This window comes from Mesoplodon bidens (genome assembly GCF_964165515.1).
Source record: "Mesoplodon bidens genome assembly, chromosome: X".
NCBI lineage: Eukaryota > Metazoa > Chordata > Mammalia > Artiodactyla > Ziphiidae > Mesoplodon > Mesoplodon bidens.
Window position 1 is genome coordinate 134,392,583 of NC_138163.1, and position 26,996 is coordinate 134,419,578.

Consider the following 26,996-nt stretch of genomic DNA (forward strand, 5'->3'; position numbering starts at 1 on the left):
AACACACATGGCTAACTGTGACTCAGTGCCCAGTCTCTACCGGAACACAAATACACACACACACATACGTAGCTCACAGACTCAATGCACAGCCTGTACTACCACAAACAGCAGGCTCACTGTGACTCAGTGCACAGCCTATACCAGCACAGACACACACACATGGCTCTCTGTGACTCAATGCACTGCCTATAGCAGCACACAAACACACACATGGACATACATGGCTCAGTGCGACACAATGCAGTCCATACCAGTACACACACAAGCCTCACTGTGACTGAATGCACGGCGTATACCTGCACACACACACACACACACAGCTCACTGTGACTCAACGAACGCTCTGTAGCACCACACAAACACACATACAGGCCTCAGTGACTCAATGCAAAGCCCCTACCGGCACACACACACACACACGTAAGTGTGACTCAATGCTTAGCCCATACCTGCGCACACAAACACACACATCTTAAGGTAACTCATGCACATTCCACACCATGAAATACAAAATACAAACACACACACATTCACGGCTCACTCTGACTCAATGCACTGTCCATACGAGCACATACACACACAGCACACACCTCACTGTGACTCAATGATCTGATTATATGAGCACACTCACACACACACACACACAAACACCCCTCACTGTGACTCACTGCACAACCTATACCAGCGTGGACACACACAAACACACATGCTCACTGTGAATAATGCACAGTCTATACGAGCACACACACACACAACTCATTGTGACCCAATGCACACTCTATACCAGCACACACACAGAACTCACTGTGACACAGTGCACAGGCTATATCAGCACGCAGACACACACACACAAGGCTCACTGTGACTCAGTGCACTGTGTGTAGCACCACACACACAAACACACACATACACCTCAGTGAGTCAATGCAAAGCCCATACCAGCACACTCATACACACAGACACACACACACACACACCTTACTGTGTTTCAATGGTCAGCCTATACCAACACACATATACACACCATACTGTGACTCAGTGCACTCTCTGAACCATCACAAAGACACACACACACGCACGGCTCATTGTGACTGAATGCAGCGTCCATACCAGTAAATACACACCACCCATCTGTGACTCAGTGCTCAGACTATTCCACACCCCCCAACACGTCTCATTGTGACTCAACGCACGGCAAATACCAGTCCACACACACAGACACACACATACACAAACACACGGCTCACTGTGACTCAATGCACAGTTTGTATCAACACACACACATACACACCTCCGTGACTCAATGCTCAGCCTGTATCGTCACACACACACATGCATACACAAACACACATACACACACAAGGTTCACTGTGATACAATGCACAGCCTATAGCAGGACACACACACAGACACACGTCACTGTGACACAAAGCACAGCCTATACCAGCACATACACACAAAAACACACTTTACTGTGACTCAATGCACAGCCTATTGCAGCACACACACACACACACCGCTCACTGTGACAAAATGCAACACCTATACCAGCATGCAAACATGGCTCACTGTGACTCAATGCACCATCCTTACCTACACACACACACACACATGGCTCACTGTGACTCAATGCACAGTTTGTATCAACACACACACATACACACCTCCGTGGCTCAATGCTTAGCCTGTATCGTCACACACACACATGCATACGCAAACACACATACACACACAAGGTTCACTGTGATACAATGCACAGCCTATAGCAGGACACACACACAGACACTCCTCACTGTGACTCAGTGCTCAGACTGTAATAGCCCCCCCCCCCCCACACACACATACACCTCACTGACTCAATGCAAAGCCCATACGAGCACACATGCACACATACACACACCTGATTCAATGCTCCACCCATACCAGTGCACACACACACACCCCGAACTGTGATTCAATGCTCAGCCTATACCAACACACACACATACACACACACCTCATTGTGACTCAATGCACATCTTGTAGCAGCACACACACACACACATGCTGACTGTGACTCAATGCGCCGTCTATACAAGCACACACAACTCATTGTGACTGAGCGCACAGTCAATACCAGCACACACACACACACACACAACTCATTGTGACTCAGTTCACAGCCTATATCACCACTCAAACACACACGCAAGGCTCACTGTGACTCAATGCACAGTCTGTAGCACCACACACACACACACATACACCTCAGTGACTCAATGCAAAGCCCATACCAGCACACACACACACACACACACCTGCTGACTGTGACTCATTGCACAGTCTATACGAGCATACATACACATAACTCATTGTGACTCAATGCACAGTCAATACCAGCACACACACAGACACACATAACTCACTGTGACTCAGTTCACAGCCTATATCAGCACTCAGACACACACACGCAAGGCTCACTGTGACTGAATGCATAGTCTGTAGCACCACACACACACACACCTCAGTGACTCAATGCAATCCCATACCAGCACACACACACACACACACATGCTGACTGTGACTCAATGCACAGTCTATACGAGCACACACACACAGCTCATTGTGACTCAGTGCCCAGTCAATACCAGCACACACAGATACACATAACTCACTGTGACTCAGTGCACAGTCTGTAGCCCGCCCACACACACATCAGTGACTCAATGAAAAGCCCATACCAGCGCGCACACACACACATACACACCTAAACGTGATTCAGTGCTCAGCCTCTACCAGCACACACACAAACACACACACACACATGCTTGGCTCCTTGTGATTCAATGTACATTTCATACCAGCCCAGATACACACAACACATCTCACTGTAACTCAATGCTCAGACTGTACTACCAACACACACAACACACACACACACGGCGCACTATGACTGAAAGCTCAGGCTGTACCAGAACACACACACACACAAACACGCACTCATACATGGCTCACTGTGACTCAATGAACCAGTTATACCATCACACACACACACACACACACACAAACACACGGCTCACTGTGACTCAGTGCACAGTGTACACCTTCCCCGACTCCCACACACATGGCTCACTGTGACTCAATGCCCAGCTTATATCATTACACACACACACATACACACATGGCTCACTGTGACTCAATGCACTGCCTAAAGCAGCACAGAAACACGCACATGGACATACATGGCTCACTGTGACACAATGCACAGCCCAAACCACTACACACACAAACCTCACTGTGAGTGAATGCACAGCGTATACTGCACACACATACACAAACACAGAGCTCACTGTGACGCAATGCACAGCCTATACCAGTACACACGCATACACACGTCTCAATTTGACTCAATGAACAGTCTATAGCACCACACAGACACACATACAGGCTTCAGTGACTCAATGCAAAGCCCATTACCCACACCCACACACACACCTAAATGTGACTCAGTGCTCAGCCTGTACCAGCACACACAAACACACTCACCTTACAGTAACTCACGCACATTCCACACCATGAAATACAAACACACACACACACAGATATGCACAGCTCAATGAGACTCAATGCGCTGTCCATAAAAGCAAATACACGCACACAGCACACCTCACTGTGACTCAATGATCTGATTATACCAGCACACTCACACACATACACACACAAACACATGGCTCACTGTGACTCAGTGCACCGTATGCCTGCCCCCAGTCCCAGACACACATGGCTCACTATGAATGAATGCACAGCCTATATCTTCACAACACACACACACACACCCCTCAGGGACTCAATGCAAAGCCCATACCAGCACACACACACGTATACACACACTGAACTGTGACTCAATGCTCAGATTATACCAGCACAGACACAGAAACACATGACTCACTGTAACTCAGTGCAGAGCATATACCAGCACCCGCACACACACGGCTCACTGTGACTCAATGCACAGCCTATAGCAGCACACACACACACACACACATGCTCACTGTGACTCAATGCACAGTCAATACCAGCACACACACACAGACACACATAACTCACTGTGACTCAGTTCACAGCCTATATCAGCACTCACACACACACACACACACATGCTGAGAGTCAATGCACAGTGTATACAAGCACACACACACAACTCATTGTGCCTCAATGCACAATGACTCAATGCACTGTGACTCAATGCACAGTCTGTAGCCCCCCCACACACAACTCAGTGACTCAATGCAAAGCCCATTCCAGCGCACACAGACACACATAAACACACACACACCTCTGATTCAATGCTCAGCCTCTACCAGCACACACACACACACAAACCCACACACACACGCAAGGCTTAATGTGACTCAATGTACATTTCATACCAGCACACACACACACACACACACCACATCTCACTGTAACTCAATGCTCAGACTGTACTACCCCCACACACAACACACACACACGGCACACTGTGACTGAATGCTCAGCCTATAGCAGCCCACACACACACACATGCTCCCTATGACTCAATGCAGTCTATAGGAGCACACACACACACACAAAACTCATTGTGACTCCATGCACAGTCAATACCAGCACACATAGACACACATAACTCATTGTGACTCAGTTCACAGCCTATATCAGCACTCAAACACAAGGCTCACTGTGACTCAATGCACAGTCTGTAGCACCACACAAAAACACACACACATACTCACTGTGACTCAATGCACAGTCTCTACCAGCACACACACACACACATAACTCACTGTGACTCAGTGCACAGGCTATATCATCACACAGACACACACACACAAGGCTGTGACCTAGTGAACAGTCTGTAGCACCACACACACACTCACACATACACCTCAGTGACTCAATGCAAAGCCCATACCAACACACACAAACACATACACACACCTGTGATTCAATGCTCAGCCTAAACCAGCACACACATACACACACACACACAGCTGTGACTCAATGCACACCCTAGACCACTACGTACACACACACACACATGGCTAATTGTGGCTCAAGAGAGTCCATACCAGCACATACACACACACAACACACCTCACTGTGACTCAATGATCAGACTATACTAGCCCCCCCCCCACACACATACACCTCAGTGACTCAATGCAAAGCCCATACGAGCACACATGCACACATACACACACTTAATTGATTCAGTGGTCCACCCATACCAGTGCAGACACACCCGTGATTCAATGCTCAGCCTATACCAGCACACACACACACACCTCATTGACTCAATGCACAGCCTATAGCAGTACACACACACACACATGCTGTGACTCAATGCACAGTCTGTACGAGCACACACACAGACACACGTAACTCACTGTGACTCAGTTCACAGCCTATATCAGCACTCAGATGTACACACGCAAGGCTCACATGACTCAATGCACAGTCTGTAGCACCACACACACACACACACACACACCTCAGTGAGTCAATACAAAGCCCATAGCAGCACACACACTCCCACACCTGTGATTCAATGCTAAGCCTATAGCAGCACACATATACACACCATACTGTGACTCAGTGCACACTCTACACCATCACAAAGACACACACACACGCACGGCTCATTGTGACTGAATGCACCGTCCATACCAGCACATACACACACACAACACATCTGTCAGTCAATGCTCAGACTGTACAACCCACACACACAACACACGGTGCACTGTGACTCAATGCTCAGCCTATGCCAGAACACACACACACACACACACTCATACATGGCTCACTGTGACTTAGTGAACCACCTATACCATCACACACACAGACACACACAGACACCTCAGTGACTCAATGGAAAGCCCATACCAGCCCCCCACACACACACCTGTGATTCAGTGTGCAGCCTCTACCAGCACACACACACCATACTGTGACTCAACGCACACTCTACACCACCACATACACACACACACATACGCACACATACGCATGCCTCTTTGTGACTCAATGTGCTGTCCATACCAGCACATATACACACACACAACACACCTCACTGTGACTCTATGCTCAGACCATAGTAGCCCCCACCCCACACACACACGGCACACTGTGACTCAATTCTAAGCCTATACCAGCACATACAGAAACACACACACACCCCAGTGACTCAATGCAAAGTCCATACCAGCATACATACACACATATACGCAGCTAAGTGTGACTCGGTGCTCAGCCTGTACCAGCACACACACAGACACACACGCCACCCACGCGGCTCTGTGACTCATTGCGGAGCCTGTACCAGCATAAAATCACGGCTCACTTATCACTCAATGCTTAGTCTGTAGCAGCACACACACACACACACACATAAACACCTCACTGTGAGTCAATGCAAAGCCCATACAGGCACACACACACACACCTGAGTCAATGCAGTCTTTGCCAACACACACACACACACACACACCTGTGAGTCAATGCAGTCTTTACCACCACACACACAGACACACACGCATGGCTCAATGTGACTCAATGCACAGCCTATACCATCACATACACACACAAAGACACACAGGCACGGCTCACTGTTAATCAATGCACAGTCCATACCAACACATACACACACACACAGGCACCTTACTGTAACTAAATTCACATTGTATACCAGCACAGACACACAGAAACATGCATTCACACATGGCTCACTGTGAATCAATGAACCGTCTACACCATCACACACATACAGACACACACACACACGGCTCACTGTGACTCAATGCACTGCCGAAAGCAGCACACAAACACACACAGACATACATGGCTCACTGTGACACAATGCAGTCCATACCAGTACACACACAAGCCTCACTGTGACTGAATGCATGGCGTATACCTGCACACACACACACAGCTCACTGTGACTCAATGCACATTCTATACCATCACACACACACACACACAGGCACAGCTCACTGTGACTCAATGCACAGCCTATAGCAGTACACACACACACACACGTGTCTCAATTTGACTCAATGAATAGTCTTTAGCACCACACAAACACACATACAGGCCTCAGTGACTCTGCAAAGCCCATACCAGCACACACACACACACGTGTGACTCAGTGTTCAGCCTGTACCAGCACACACACACACACCTTACAGTAACTCATGCACATTCCACAACATGAACTACAAACACACACACACACATGCACCACTCACTGTGACTCAATGCTCAGACTCTACCAGCCACCCCTCACCACACACACACCTAACCACGACGCACTGTGACTCAATGCTCTGCCTATACCAGCAATACAGAAACACACACAGACACCTCAGTGACTCAATGCAAAGCCCATACCAGCACACTCACACACACAAACACACGGCTCACTGTGACAGAATGCACAGCTTATGTCTTCACACACACAACCTGATTCAATGCTCAGCGTCTACCAGCACACACACACACACACGCATGGCTCATTGTGACTCAATGTACATTTTATACCAGCACAAACACACACACACCTCACTGTAACTCAATGCTCAGACTGTACTACCCACACACACAACATACACACACACGGTGCACAGTGACTCAATGCTCAGCCTATACCAGAACACACACACACACACAAACAGGCACTCATACATGGCTCACTGTGACTCAGTGAACCACCTATACCATCACACACACATGCGGCTCAATGTGACTCAAAGCCTATACCAGCACACGCACACACTCACAAACACCCCTCTGTGACTCACTGCACAGCCTATACCAGCGCTCACACACACACACACACACACAGCTGTGAATCAATGCACAGTCTATGGTAGCACACATACACACACAAGCACACATGGCTCACTGAGTCAATACACAGCGTATACCTACACACACACACACACACACAGCTCAGTGACTCAATGCAAAGCCTATACTAGCACATGCACCCCCCCCACACACACACCTCACTGTGACTCAATGCACAGCCTATACCAGCATGCACACACACACACACAGCTGTGACTCAGTGCACAGTCTGTACCAGCACATGCACACACACGCATGCACAGCTCTGTGATTCAGTGCACCATCCATACCAGCACATACACACATGCACACGCACCTCACTGTGACTCAATTCTCAGACTCTACCAGCACACACACACACGGCATACTGTGACTCAATGCTCAGCCTATACCAGAACACAGACACACACAAACACGCACTCATACATGGTTCACTGTGACTCAGTGAACCACCGATACCAAGACAAACAGACACACAAACACACATGGCTAACTGTGACTCAGTGCCCAGTCTCTACCGGAACACAAATACACACACACACATACGTAGCTCACAGACTCAATGCACAGCCTGTACTACCACAAACAGCAGGCTCACTGTGACTCAGTGCACAGCCTATACCAGCACAGACACACACACATGGCTCTCTGTGACTCAATGCACTGCCTATAGCAGCACACAAACACACACATGGACATACATGGCTCAGTGCGACACAATGCAGTCCATACCAGTACACACACAAGCCTCACTGTGACTGAATGCACGGCGTATACCTGCACACACACACACACACACAGCTCACTGTGACTCAACGAACGCTCTGTAGCACCACACAAACACACATACAGGCCTCAGTGACTCAATGCAAAGCCCCTACCGGCACACACACACACACACGTAAGTGTGACTCAATGCTTAGCCCATACCTGCGCACACAAACACACACATCTTAAGGTAACTCATGCACATTCCACACCATGAAATACAAAATACAAACACACACACATTCACGGCTCACTCTGACTCAATGCACTGTCCATACGAGCACATACACACACAGCACACACCTCACTGTGACTCAATGATCTGATTATATGAGCACACTCACACACACACACACACAAACACCCCTCACTGTGACTCACTGCACAACCTATACCAGCGTGGACACACACAAACACACATGCTCACTGTGAATAATGCACAGTCTATACGAGCACACACACACACAACTCATTGTGACCCAATGCACACTCTATACCAGCACACACACAGAACTCACTGTGACACAGTGCACAGGCTATATCAGCACGCAGACACACACACACAAGGCTCACTGTGACTCAGTGCACTGTGTGTAGCACCACACACACAAACACACACATACACCTCAGTGAGTCAATGCAAAGCCCATACCAGCACACTCATACACACAGACACACACACACACACACCTTACTGTGTTTCAATGGTCAGCCTATACCAACACACATATACACACCATACTGTGACTCAGTGCACTCTCTGAACCATCACAAAGACACACACACACGCACGGCTCATTGTGACTGAATGCAGCGTCCATACCAGTAAATACACACCACCCATCTGTGACTCAGTGCTCAGACTATTCCACACCCCCCAACACGTCTCATTGTGACTCAACGCACGGCAAATACCAGTCCACACACACAGACACACACATACACAAACACACGGCTCACTGTGACTCAATGCACAGTTTGTATCAACACACACACATACACACCTCCGTGACTCAATGCTCAGCCTGTATCGTCACACACACACATGCATACACAAACACACATACACACACAAGGTTCACTGTGATACAATGCACAGCCTATAGCAGGACACACACACAGACACACGTCACTGTGACACAAAGCACAGCCTATACCAGCACATACACACAAAAACACACTTTACTGTGACTCAATGCACAGCCTATTGCAGCACACACACACACACACACACACACACCGCTCACTGTGACAAAATGCAACACCTATACCAGCATGCAAACATGGCTCACTGTGACTCAATGCACCATTCTTACCTACACACACACACACATGGCTCACTGTGACTCAATGCACAGTTTGTATCAACACACACACATACACACCTCCGTGGCTCAATGCTTAGCCTGTATCGTCACACACACACATGCATACGCAAACACACATACACACACAAGGTTCACTGTGATACAATGCACAGCCTATAGCAGGACACACACACAGACACTCCTCACTGTGACTCAGTGCTCAGACTGTAATAGCCCCCCCCCACACACACACATACACCTCACTGACTCAATGCAAAGCCCATACGAGCACACATGCACACATACACACACCTGATTCAATGCTCCACCCATACCAGTGCACACACACACACCCCGAACTGTGATTCAATGCTCAGCCTATACCAACACACACACATACACACACACCTCATTGTGACTCAATGCACATCTTGTAGCAGCACACACACACACACATGCTGACTGTGACTCAATGCGCCGTCTATACAAGCACACACAACTCATTGTGACTGAGTGCACAGTCAATACCAGCACACACACACACACACACAACTCATTGTGACTCAGTTCACAGCCTATATCACCACTCAAACACACACGCAAGGCTCACTGTGACTCAATGCACAGTCTGTAGCACCACACACACACACACATACACCTCAGTGACTCAATGCAAAGCCCATACCAGCACACACACACACACACACACCTGCTGACTGTGACTCATTGCACAGTCTATACGAGCATACATACACATAACTCATTGTGACTCAATGCACAGTCAATACCAGCACACACACAGACACACATAACTCACTGTGACTCAGTTCACAGCCTATAGCAGCACTCAGACACACACACGCAAGGCTCACTGTGACTGAATGCATAGTCTGTAGCACCACACACACACACACCTCAGTGACTCAATGCAATCCCATACCAGCACACACACACACACACACATGCTGACTGTGACTCAATGCACAGTCTATACGAGCACACACACACAGCTCATTGTGACTCAGTGCCCAGTCAATACCAGCACACACAGATACACATAACTCACTGTGACTCAGTGCACAGTCTGTAGCCCGCCCACACACACATCAGTGACTCAATGAAAAGCCCATACCAGCGCGCACACACACACATACACACCTAAACGTGATTCAGTGCTCAGCCTCTACCAGCACACACACAAACACACACACACACATGCTTGGCTCCTTGTGATTCAATGTACATTTCATACCAGCCCAGATACACACAACACATCTCACTGTAACTCAATGCTCAGACTGTACTACCAACACACACAACACACACACACACGGCGCACTATGACTGAAAGCTCAGGCTGTACCAGAACACACACACACACAAACACGCACTCATACATGGCTCACTGTGACTCAATGAACCAGTTATACCATCACACACACACACACACACACACAAACACACGGCTCACTGTGACTCAGTGCACAGTGTACACCTTCCCCGACTCCCACACACATGGCTCACTGTGACTCAATGCCCAGCTTATATCATTACACACACACACATACACACATGGCTCACTGTGACTCAATGCACTGCCTAAAGCAGCACAGAAACACGCACATGGACATACATGGCTCACTGTGACACAATGCACAGCCCAAACCACTACACACACAAACCTCACTGTGAGTGAATGCACAGCGTATACTGCACACACATACACAAACACAGAGCTCACTGTGACGCAATGCACAGCCTATACCAGTACACACGCATACACACGTCTCAATTTGACTCAATGAACAGTCTATAGCACCACACAGACACACATACAGGCTTCAGTGACTCAATGCAAAGCCCATTACCCACACCCACACACACACCTAAATGTGACTCAGTGCTCAGCCTGTACCAGCACACACAAACACACTCACCTTACAGTAACTCACGCACATTCCACACCATGAAATACAAACACACACACACACAGATATGCACAGCTCAATGAGACTCAATGCGCTGTCCATAAAAGCAAATACACGCACACAGCACACCTCACTGTGACTCAATGATCTGATTATACCAGCACACTCACACACATACACACACAAACACATGGCTCACTGTGACTCAGTGCACCGTATGCCTGCCCCCAGTCCCAGACACACATGGCTCACTATGAATGAATGCACAGCCTATATCTTCACAACACACACACACACACCCCTCAGGGACTCAATGCAAAGCCCATACCAGCACACACACACGTATACACACACTGAACTGTGACTCAATGCTCAGATTATACCAGCACAGACACAGAAACACATGACTCACTGTAACTCAGTGCAGAGCATATACCAGCACCCGCACACACACGGCTCACTGTGACTCAATGCACAGCCTATAGCAGCACACACACACACACACACATGCTCACTGTGACTCAATGCACAGTCAATACCAGCACACACACACAGACACACATAACTCACTGTGACTCAGTTCACAGCCTATATCAGCACTCACACACACACACACACACATGCTGAGAGTCAATGCACAGTGTATACAAGCACACACACACAACTCATTGTGCCTCAATGCACAATGACTCAATGCACTGTGACTCAATGCACAGTCTGTAGCCCCCCCACACACAACTCAGTGACTCAATGCAAAGCCCATTCCAGCGCACACAGACACACATAAACACACACACACCTCTGATTCAATGCTCAGCCTCTACCAGCACACACACACACACAAACCCACACACACGCAAGGCTTAATGTGACTCAATGTACATTTCATACCAGCACACACACACACACACACACCACATCTCACTGTAACTCAATGCTCAGACTGTACTACCCCCACACACAACACACACACACGGCACACTGTGACTGAATGCTCAGCCTATAGCAGCCCACACACACACACATGCTCCCTATGACTCAATGCAGTCTATAGGAGCACACACACACACACAAAACTCATTGTGACTCCATGCACAGTCAATACCAGCACACATAGACACACATAACTCATTGTGACTCAGTTCACAGCCTATATCAGCACTCAAACACAAGGCTCACTGTGACTCAATGCACAGTCTGTAGCACCACACAAAAACACACACACATACTCACTGTGACTCAATGCACAGTCTCTACCAGCACACACACACACACATAACTCACTGTGACTCAGTGCACAGGCTATATCATCACACAGACACACACACACAAGGCTGTGACCTAGTGAACAGTCTGTAGCACCACACACACACTCACACATACACCTCAGTGACTCAATGCAAAGCCCATACCAGCACACACAAACACATACACACACCTGTGATTCAATGCTCAGCCTAAACCAGCACACACATACACACACACACACAGCTGTGACTCAATGCACACCCTAGACCACTACGTACACACACACACACATGGCTAATTGTGGCTCAAGAGAGTCCATACCAGCACATACACACACACAACACACCTCACTGTGACTCAATGATCAGACTATACTAGCCCCCCCCCCACACACATACACCTCAGTGACTCAATGCAAAGCCCATACGAGCACACATGCACACATACACACACTTAATTGATTCAGTGGTCCACCCATACCAGTGCAGACACACCCGTGATTCAATGCTCAGCCTATACCAGCACACACACACACACCTCATTGACTCAATGCACAGCCTATAGCAGTACACACACACACACATGCTGTGACTCAATGCACAGTCTGTACGAGCACACACACAGACACACGTAACTCACTGTGACTCAGTTCACAGCCTATATCAGCACTCAGATGTACACACGCAAGGCTCACATGACTCAATGCACAGTCTGTAGCACCACACACACACACACACACACACCTCAGTGAGTCAATACAAAGCCCATAGCAGCACACACACTCCCACACCTGTGATTCAATGCTAAGCCTATAGCAGCACACATATACACACCATACTGTGACTCAGTGCACACTCTACACCATCACAAAGACACACACACACGCACGGCTCATTGTGACTGAATGCACCGTCCATACCAGCACATACACACACACAACACATCTGTCAGTCAATGCTCAGACTGTACAACCCACACACACAACACACGGTGCACTGTGACTCAATGCTCAGCCTATGCCAGAACACACACACACACAAACACACACTCATACATGGCTCACTGTGACTTAGTGAACCACCTATACCATCACACACACAGACACACACAGACACCTCAGTGACTCAATGGAAAGCCCATACCAGCCCCCCACACACACACCTGTGATTCAGTGTGCAGCCTCTACCAGCACACACACACCATACTGTGACTCAACGCACACTCTACACCACCACATACACACACACACATACGCACACATACGCATGCCTCTTTGTGACTCAATGTGCTGTCCATACCAGCACATATACACACACACAACACACCTCACTGTGACTCTATGCTCAGACCATAGTAGCCCCCACCCCACACACACACGGCACACTGTGACTCAATTCTAAGCCTATACCAGCACATACAGAAACACACACACACCCCAGTGACTCAATGCAAAGTCCATACCAGCATACATACACACCTATACGCAGCTAAGTGTGACTCGGTGCTCAGCCTGTACCAGCACACACACAGACACACACGCCACCCACGCGGCTCTGTGACTCATTGCGGAGCCTGTACCAGCATAAAATCACGGCTCACTTATCACTCAATGCTTAGTCTGTAGCAGCACACACACACACACACACATAAACACCTCACTGTGAGTCAATGCAAAGCCCATACAGGCACACACACACACACCTGAGTCAATGCAGTCTTTGCCAACACACACACACACACACACACCTGTGAGTCAATGCAGTCTTTACCACCACACACACAGACACACACGCATGGCTCAATGTGACTCAATGCACAGCCTATACCATCACATACACACACAAAGACACACAGGCACGGCTCACTGTTAATCAATGCACAGTCCATACCAACACATACACACACACACAGGCACCTTACTGTAACTAAATTCACATTGTATACCAGCACAGACACACAGAAACATGCATTCACACATGGCTCACTGTGAATCAATGAACCGTCTACACCATCACACACATACAGACACACACACACACGGCTCACTGTGACTCAATGCACTGCCGAAAGCAGCACACAAACACACACAGACATACATGGCTCACTGTGACACAATGCAGTCCATACCAGTACACACACAAGCCTCACTGTGACTGAATGCATGGCGTATACCTGCACACACACACACAGCTCACTGTGACTCAATGCACATTCTATACCATCACACACACACACACACAGGCACAGCTCACTGTGACTCAATGCACAGCCTATAGCAGTACACACACACACACACGTGTCTCAATTTGACTCAATGAATAGTCTTTAGCACCACACAAACACACATACAGGCCTCAGTGACTCTGCAAAGCCCATACCAGCACACACACACACACGTGTGACTCAGTGTTCAGCCTGTACCAGCACACACACACACACCTTACAGTAACTCATGCACATTCCACAACATGAACTACAAACACACACACACACATGCACCACTCACTGTGACTCAATGCTCAGACTCTACCAGCCACCCCTCACCACACACACACCTAACCACGACGCACTGTGACTCAATGCTCTGCCTATACCAGCAATACAGAAACACACACAGACACCTCAGTGACTCAATGCAAAGCCCATACCAGCACACTCACACACACAAACACACGGCTCACTGTGACAGAATGCACAGCTTATGTCTTCACACACACAACCTGATTCAATGCTCAGCGTCTACCAGCACACACACACACACACGCATGGCTCATTGTGACTCAATGTACATTTTATACCAGCACAAACACACACACACCTCACTGTAACTCAATGCTCAGACTGTACTACCCACACACACAACATACACACACACGGTGCACAGTGACTCAATGCTCAGCCTATACCAGAACACACACACACAAACAGGCACTCATACATGGCTCACTGTGACTCAGTGAACCACCTATACCATCACACACACATGCGGCTCAATGTGACTCAAAGCCTATACCAGCACACGCACACACTCACAAACACCCCTCTGTGACTCACTGCACAGCCTATACCAGCGCTCACACACACACACACACACACAGCTGTGAATCAATGCACAGTCTATGGTAGCACACATACACACACAAGCACACATGGCTCACTGAGTCAATACACAGCGTATACCTACACACACACACACACACACAGCTCAGTGACTCAATGCAAAGCCTATACTAGCACATGCACCCCCCCCACACACACACCTCACTGTGACTCAATGCACAGCCTATACCAGCATGCACACACACACACACAGCTGTGACTCAGTGCACAGTCTGTACCAGCACATGCACACACACGCATGCACAGCTCTGTGATTCAGTGCACCATCCATACCAGCACATACACACATGCACACGCACCTCACTGTGACTCAATTCTCAGACTCTACCAGCACACACACACACGGCATACTGTGACTCAATGCTCAGCCTATACCAGAACACAGACACACACAAACACGCACTCATACATGGTTCACTGTGACTCAGTGAACCACCGATACCAAGACAAACAGACACACAAACACACATGGCTAACTGTGACTCAGTGCCCAGTCTCTACCGGAACACAAATACACACACACACATACGTAGCTCACAGACTCAATGCACAGCCTGTACTACCACAAACAGCAGGCTCACTGTGACTCAGTGCACAGCCTATACCAGCACAGACACACACACATGGCTCTCTGTGACTCAATGCACTGCCTATAGCAGCACACAAACACACACATGGACATACATGGCTCAGTGCGACACAATGCAGTCCATACCAGTACACACACAAGCCTCACTGTGACTGAATGCACGGCGTATACCTGCACACACACACACACACACAGCTCACTGTGACTCAACGAACGCTCTGTAGCACCACACAAACACACATACAGGCCTCAGTGACTCAATGCAAAGCCCCTACCGGCACACACACACACACACGTAAGTGTGACTCAATGCTTAGCCCATACCTGCGCACACAAACACACACATCTTAAGGTAACTCATGCACATTCCACACCATGAAATACAAAATACAAACACACACACATTCACGGCTCACTCTGACTCAATGCACTGTCCATACGAGCACATACACACACAGCACACACCTCACTGTGACTCAATGATCTGATTATATGAGCACACTCACACACACACACACACAAACACCCCTCACTGTGACTCACTGCACAACCTATACCAGCGTGGACACACACAAACACACATGCTCACTGTGAATAATGCACAGTCTATACGAGCACACACACACACAACTCATTGTGACCCAATGCACACTCTATACCAGCACACACACAGAACTCACTGTGACACAGTGCACAGGCTATATCAGCACGCAGACACACACACACAAGGCTCACTGTGACTCAGTGCACTGTGTGTAGCACCACACACACAAACACACACATACACCTCAGTGAGTCAATGCAAAGCCCATACCAGCACACTCATACACACAGACACACACACACACACACCTTACTGTGTTTCAATGGTCAGCCTATACCAACACACATATACACACCATACTGTGACTCAGTGCACTCTCTGAACCATCACAAAGACACACACACACGCACGGCTCATTGTGACTGAATGCAGCGTCCATACCAGTAAATACACACCACCCATCTGTGACTCAGTGCTCAGACTATTCCACACCCCCCAACACGTCTCATTGTGACTCAACGCACGGCAAATACCAGTCCACACACACAGACACACACATACACAAACACACGGCTCACTGTGACTCAATGCACAGTTTGTATCAACACACACACATACACACCTCCGTGACTCAATGCTCAGCCTGTATCGTCACACACACACATGCATACACAAACACACATACACACACAAGGTTCACTGTGATACAATGCACAGCCTATAGCAGGACACACACACAGACACACGTCACTGTGACACAAAGCACAGCCTATACCAGCACATACACACAAAAACACACTTTACTGTGACTCAATGCACAGCCTATTGCAGCACACACACACACACACACACACACACCGCTCACTGTGACAAAATGCAACACCTATACCAGCATGCAAACATGGCTCACTGTGACTCAATGCACCATCCTTACCTACACACACACACACACATGGCTCACTGTGACTCAATGCACAGTTTGTATCAACACACACACATACACACCTCCGTGGCTCAATGCTTAGCCTGTATCGTCACACACACACATGCATACGCAAACACACATACACACACAAGGTTCACTGTGATACAATGCACAGCCTATAGCAGGACACACACACAGACACTCCTCACTGTGACTCAGTGCTCAGACTGTAATAGCCCCCCCCCCCACACACACATACACCTCACTGACTCAATGCAAAGCCCATACGAGCACACATGCACACATACACACACCTGATTCAATGCTCCACCCATACCAGTGCACACACACACACCCCGAACTGTGATTCAATGCTCAGCCTATACCAACACACACACATACACACACACCTCATTGTGACTCAATGCACATCTTGTAGCAGCACACACACACACACATGCTGACTGTGACTCAATGCGCCGTCTATACAAGCACACACAACTCATTGTGACTGAGCGCACAGTCAATACCAGCACACACACACACACACACAACTCATTGTGACTCAGTTCACAGCCTATATCACCACTCAAACACACACGCAAGGCTCACTGTGACTCAATGCACAGTCTGTAGCACCACACACACACACACATACACCTCAGTGACTCAATGCAAAGCCCATACCAGCACACACACACACACACACACCTGCTGACTGTGACTCATTGCACAGTCTATACGAGCATACATACACATAACTCATTGTGACTCAATGCACAGTCAATACCAGCACACACACAGACACACATAACTCACTGTGACTCAGTTCACAGCCTATATCAGCACTCAGACACACACACGCAAGGCTCACTGTGACTGAATGCATAGTCTGTAGCACCACACACACACACACCTCAGTGACTCAATGCAATCCCATACCAGCACACACACACACACACACATGCTGACTGTGACTCAATGCACAGTCTATACGAGCACACACACACAGCTCATTGTGACTCAGTGCCCAGTCAATACCAGCACACACAGATACACATAACTCACTGTGACTCAGTGCACAGTCTGTAGCCCGCCCACACACACATCAGTGACTCAATGAAAAGCCCATACCAGCGCGCACACACACACATACACACCTAAACGTGATTCAGTGCTCAGCCTCTACCAGCACACACACAAACACACACACACACATGCTTGGCTCCTTGTGATTCAATGTACATTTCATACCAGCACAGATACACACAACACATCTCACTGTAACTCAATGCTCAGACTGTACTACCAACACACACAACACACACACACACGGCGCACTATGACTGAAAGCTCAGGCTGTACCAGAACACACACACACACAAACACGCACTCATACATGGCTCACTGTGACTCAATGAACCAGTTATACCATCACACACACACACACACACACACAAACACACGGCTCACTGTGACTCAGTGCACAGTGTACACCTTCCCCGACTCCCACACACATGGCTCACTGTGACTCAATGCCCAGCTTATATCATTACACACACACACATACACACATGGCTCACTGTGACTCAATGCACTGCCTAAAGCAGCACAGAAACACGCACATGGACATACATGGCTCACTGTGACACAATGCACAGCCCAAACCACTACACACACAAACCTCACTGTGAGTGAATGCACAGCGTATACTGCACACACATACACAAACACAGAGCTCACTGTGACGCAATGCACAGCCTATACCAGTACACACGCATACACACGTCTCAATTTGACTCAATGAACAGTCTATAGCACCACACAGACACACATACAGGCTTCAGTGACTCAATGCAAAGCCCATTACCCACACCCACACACACACCTAAATGTGACTCAGTGCTCAGCCTGTACCAGCACACACAAACACACTCACCTTACAGTAACTCACGCACATTCCACACCATGAAATACAAACACACACACACACAGATATGCACAGCTCAATGAGACTCAATGCGCTGTCCATAAAAGCAAATACACGCACACAGCACACCTCACTGTGACTCAATGATCTGATTATACCAGCACACTCACACACATACACACACAAACACATGGCTCACTGTGACTCAGTGCACCGTATGCCTGCCCCCAGTCCCAGACACACATGGCTCACTATGAATGAATGCACAGCCTATATCTTCACAACACACACACACACACCCCTCAGGGACTCAATGCAAAGCCCATACCAGCACACACACACGTATACACACACTGAACTGTGACTCAATGCTCAGATTATACCAGCACAGACACAGAAACACATGACTCACTGTAACTCAGTGCAGAGCATATACCAGCACCCGCACACACACGGCTCACTGTGACTCAATGCACAGCCTATAGCAGCACACACACACACACACACATGCTCACTGTGACTCAATGCACAGTCAATACCAGCACACACACACAGACACACATAACTCACTGTGACTCAGTTCACAGCCTATATCAGCACTCACACACACACACACACACATGCTGAGAGTCAATGCACAGTGTATACAAGCACACACACACAACTCATTGTGCCTCAATGCACAATGACTCAATGCACTGTGACTCAATGCACAGTCTGTAGCCCCCCCACACACAACTCAGTGACTCAATGCAAAGCCCATTCCAGCGCACACAGACACACATAAACACACACACACCTCTGATTCAATGCTCAGCCTCTACCAGCACACACACACACACAAACCCACACACACACGCAAGGCTTAATGTGACTCAATGTACATTTCATACCAGCACACACACACACACACACACCACATCTCACTGTAACTCAATGCTCAGACTGTACTACCCCCACACACAACACACACACACGGCACACTGTGACTGAATGCTCAGCCTATAGCAGCCCACACACACACACATGCTCCCTATGACTCAATGCAGTCTATAGGAGCACACACACACACACAAAACTCATTGTGACTCCATGCACAGTCAATACCAGCACACATAGACACACATAACTCATTGTGACTCAGTTCACAGCCTATATCAGCACTCAAACACAAGGCTCACTGTGACTCAATGCACAGTCTGTAGCACCACACAAAAACACACACACATACTCACTGTGACTCAATGCACAGTCTCTACCAGCACACACACACACACATAACTCACTGTGACTCAGTGCACAGGCTATATCATCACACAGACACACACACACAAGGCTGTGACCTAGTGAACAGTCTGTAGCACCACACACACACTCACACATACACCTCAGTGACTCAATGCAAAGCCCATACCAGCACACACAAACACATACACACACCTGTGATTCAATGCTCAGCCTAAACCAGCACACACATACACACACACACACAGCTGTGACTCAATGCACACCCTAGACCACTACGTACACACACACACACATGGCTAATTGTGGCTCAAGAGAGTCCATACCAGCACATACACACACACAACACACCTCACTGTGACTCAATGATCAGACTATACTAGCCCCCCCCCACACACACATACACCTCAGTGACTCAATGCAAAGCCCATACGAGCACACATGCACACATACACACACTTAATTGATTCAGTGGTCCACCCATACCAGTGCAGACACACCCGTGATTCAATGCTCAGCCTATACCAGCACACACACACACACCTCATTGACTCAATGCACAGCCTATAGCAGTACACACACACACACATGCTGTGACTCAATGCACAGTCTGTACGAGCACACACACAGACACACGTAACTCACTGTGACTCAGTTCACAGCCTATATCAGCACTCAGATGTACACACGCAAGGCTCACATGACTCAATGCACAGTCTGTAGCACCACACACACACACACACACACACACCTCAGTGAGTCAATACAAAGCCCATAGCAGCACACACACTCCCACACCTGTGATTCAATGCTAAGCCTATAGCAGCACACATATACACACCATACTGTGACTCAGTGCACACTCTACACCATCACAAAGACACACACACACGCACGGCTCATTGTGACTGAATGCACCGTCCATACCAGCACATACACACACACAACACATCTGTCAGTCAATGCTCAGACTGTACAACCCACACACACAACACACGGTGCACTGTGACTCAATGCTCAGCCTATGCCAGAACACACACACACACAAACACACACTCATACATGGCTCACTGTGACTTAGTGAACCACCTATACCATCACACACACAGACACACACAGACACCTCAGTGACTCAATGGAAAGCCCATACCAGCCCCCCACACACACACCTGTGATTCAGTGTGCAGCCTCTACCAGCACACACACACCATACTGTGACTCAACGCACACTCTACACCACCACATACACACACACACATACGCACACATACGCATGCCTCTTTGTGACTCAATGTGCTGTCCATACCAGCACATATACACACACACAACACACCTCACTGTGACTCTATGCTCAGACCATAGTAGCCCCCACCCCACACACACACGGCACACTGTGACTCAATTCTAAGCCTATACCAGCACATACAGAAACACACACACACCCCAGTGACTCAATGCAAAGTCCATACCAGCATACATACACACATATACGCAGCTAAGTGTGACTCGGTGCTCAGCCTGTACCAGCACACACACAGACACACACGCCACCCACGCGGCTCTGTGACTCATTGCGGAGCCTGTACCAGCATAAAATCACGGCTCACTTATCACTCAATGCTTAGTCTGTAGCAGCACACACACACACACACACATAAACACCTCACTGTGAGTCAATGCAAAGCCCATACAGGCACACACACACACACCTGAGTCAATGCAGTCTTTGCCAACACACACACACACACACACACCTGTGAGTCAATGCAGTCTTTACCACCACACACACAGACACACACGCATGGCTCAATGTGACTCAATGCACAGCCTATACCATCACATACACACACAAAGACACACAGGCACGGCTCACTGTTAATCAATGCACAGTCCATACCAACACATACACACACACACAGGCACCTTACTGTAACTAAATTCACATTGTATACCAGCACAGACACACAGAAACATGCATTCACACATGGCTCACTGTGAATCAATGAACCGTCTACACCATCACACACATACAGACACACACACACACGGCTCACTGTGACTCAATGCACTGCCGAAAGCAGCACACAAACACACACAGACATACATGGCTCACTGTGACACAATGCAGTCCATACCAGTACACACACAAGCCTCACTGTGACTGAATGCATGGCGTATACCTGCACACACACACACAGCTCACTGTGACTCAATGCACATTCTATACCATCACACACACACACACACAGGCACAGCTCACTGTGACTCAATGCACAGCCTATAGCAGTACACACACACACACACGTGTCTCAATTTGACTCAATGAATAGTCTTTAGCACCACACAAACACACATACAGGCCTCAGTGACTCTGCAAAGCCCATACCAGCACACACACACACACGTGTGACTCAGTGTTCAGCCTGTACCAGCACACACACACACACCTTACAGTAACTCATGCACATTCCACAACATGAACTACAAACACACACACACACATGCACCACTCACTGTGACTCAATGCTCAGACTCTACCAGCCACCCCTCACCACACACACACCTAACCACGACGCACTGTGACTCAATGCTCTGCCTATACCAGCAATACAGAAACACACACAGACACCTCAGTGACTCAATGCAAAGCCCATACCAGCACACTCACACACACAAACACACGGCTCACTGTGACAGAATGCACAGCTTATGTCTTCACACACACAACCTGATTCAATGCTCAGCGTCTACCAGCACACACACACACACACGCATGGCTCATTGTGACTCAATGTACATTTTATACCAGCACAAACACACACACACCTCACTGTAACTCAATGCTCAGACTGTACTACCCACACACACAACATACACACACACGGTGCACAGTGACTCAATGCTCAGCCTATACCAGAACACACACACACACACAAACAGGCACTCATACATGGCTCACTGTGACTCAGTGAACCACCTATACCATCACACACACATGCGGCTCAATGTGACTCAAAGCCTATACCAGCACACGCACACACTCACAAACACCCCTCTGTGACTCACTGCACAGCCTATACCAGCGCTCACACACACACACACACACACAGCTGTGAATCAATGCACAGTCTATGGTAGCACACATACACACACAAGCACACATGGCTCACTGAGTCAATACACAGCGTATACCTACACACACACACACACACACAGCTCAGTGACTCAATGCAAAGCCTATACTAGCACATGCACCCCCCCCCCACACACACCTCACTGTGACTCAATGCACAGCCTATACCAGCATGCACACACACACACACAGCTGTGACTCAGTGCACAGTCTGTACCAGCACATGCACACACACGCATGCACAGCTCTGTGATTCAGTGCACCATCCATACCAGCACATACACACATGCACACGCACCTCACTGTGACTCAATTCTCAGACTCTACCAGCACACACACACACGGCATACTGTGACTCAATGCTCAGCCTATACCAGAACACAGACACACACAAACACGCACTCATACATGGTTCACTGTGACTCAGTGAACCACCGATACCAAGACAAACACACACACAAACACACATGGCTAACTGTGACTCAGTGCCCAGTCTCTACCGGAACACAAATACACACACACACATACGTAGCTCACAGACTCAATGCACAGCCTGTACTACCACAAACAGCAGGCTCACTGTGACTCAGTGCACAGCCTATACCAGCACAGACACACACACATGGCTCTCTGTGACTCAATGCACTGCCTATAGCAGCACACAAACACACACACGGACATACATGGCTCAGTGCGACACAATGCAGTCCATACCAGTACACACACAAGCCTCACTGTGACTGAATGCACGGCGTATACCTGCACACACACACACACACACAGCTCACTGTGACTCAACGAACGCTCTGTAGCACCACACAAACACACATACAGGCCTCAGTGACTCAATGCAAAGCCCCTACCGGCACACACACACACACCTAAGTGTGACTCAATGCTCAGCCCATACCTGCGCACACAAACACACACATCTTAAGGTAACTCATGCACATTCCACACCATGAAATACAAAATACAAACACACACACATTCACGGCTCACTCTGACTCAATGCACTGTCCATACGAGCACATACACACACAGCACACACCTCACTGTGACTCAATGATCTGATTATATGAGCACACTCACACACACACACACAAACACCCCTCACTGTGACTCACTGCACAACCTATACCAGCGTGGACACACACAAACACACATGCTCACTGTGAATAATGCACAGTCTATACGAGCACACACACACACAACTCATTGTGACCCAATGCACACTCTATACCAGCACACACACAGAACTCACTGTGACACAGTGCACAGGCTATATCAGCACGCAGACACACACACACAAGGCTCACTGTGACTCAGTGCACTGTGTGTAGCACCACACACACAAACACACACATACACCTCAGTGAGTCAATGCAAAGCCCATACCAGCACACTCATACACACAGACACACACACACACACCTTACTGTGTTTCAATGGTCAGCCTATACCAACACACATATACACACCATACTGTGACTCAGTGCACTCTCTGAACCATCACAAAGACACACACACACGCACGGCTCATTGTGACTGAATGCAGCGTCCATACCAGTAAATACACACCACCCATCTGTGACTCAGTGCTCAGACTATTCCACACCCCCCAACACGTCTCATTGTGACTCAACGCACGGCAAATACCAGTCCACACACACAGACACACACATACACAAACACACGGCTCACTGTGACTCAATGCACAGTTTGTATCAACACACACACATACACACCTCCGTGACTCAATGCTCAGCCTGTATCGTCACACACACACATGCATACACAAACACACATACACACACAAGGTTCACTGTGATACAATGCACAGCCTATAGCAGGACACACACACAGACACACGTCACTGTGACACAAAGCACAGCCTATACCAGCACATACACACAAAAACACACTTTACTGTGACTCAATGCACAGCCTATTGCAGCACACACACACACACACACACACCGCTCACTGTGACAAAATGCAACACCTATACCAGCATGCAAACATGGCTCACTGTGACTCAATGCACCATCCTTACCTACACACACACACACATGGCTCACTGTGACTCAATGCACAGTTTGTATCAACACACACACATACACACCTCCGTGGCTCAATGCTTAGCCTGTATCGTCACACACACACATGCATACGCAAACACACATACACACACAAGGTTCACTGTGATACAATGCACAGCCTATAGCAGGACACACACACAGACACTCCTCACTGTGACTCAGTGCTCAGACTGTAATAGCCCCCCCCCCCACACACATACACCTCACTGACTCAATGCAAAGCCCATACGAGCACACATGCACACATACACACACCTGATTCAATGCTCCACCCATACCAGTGCA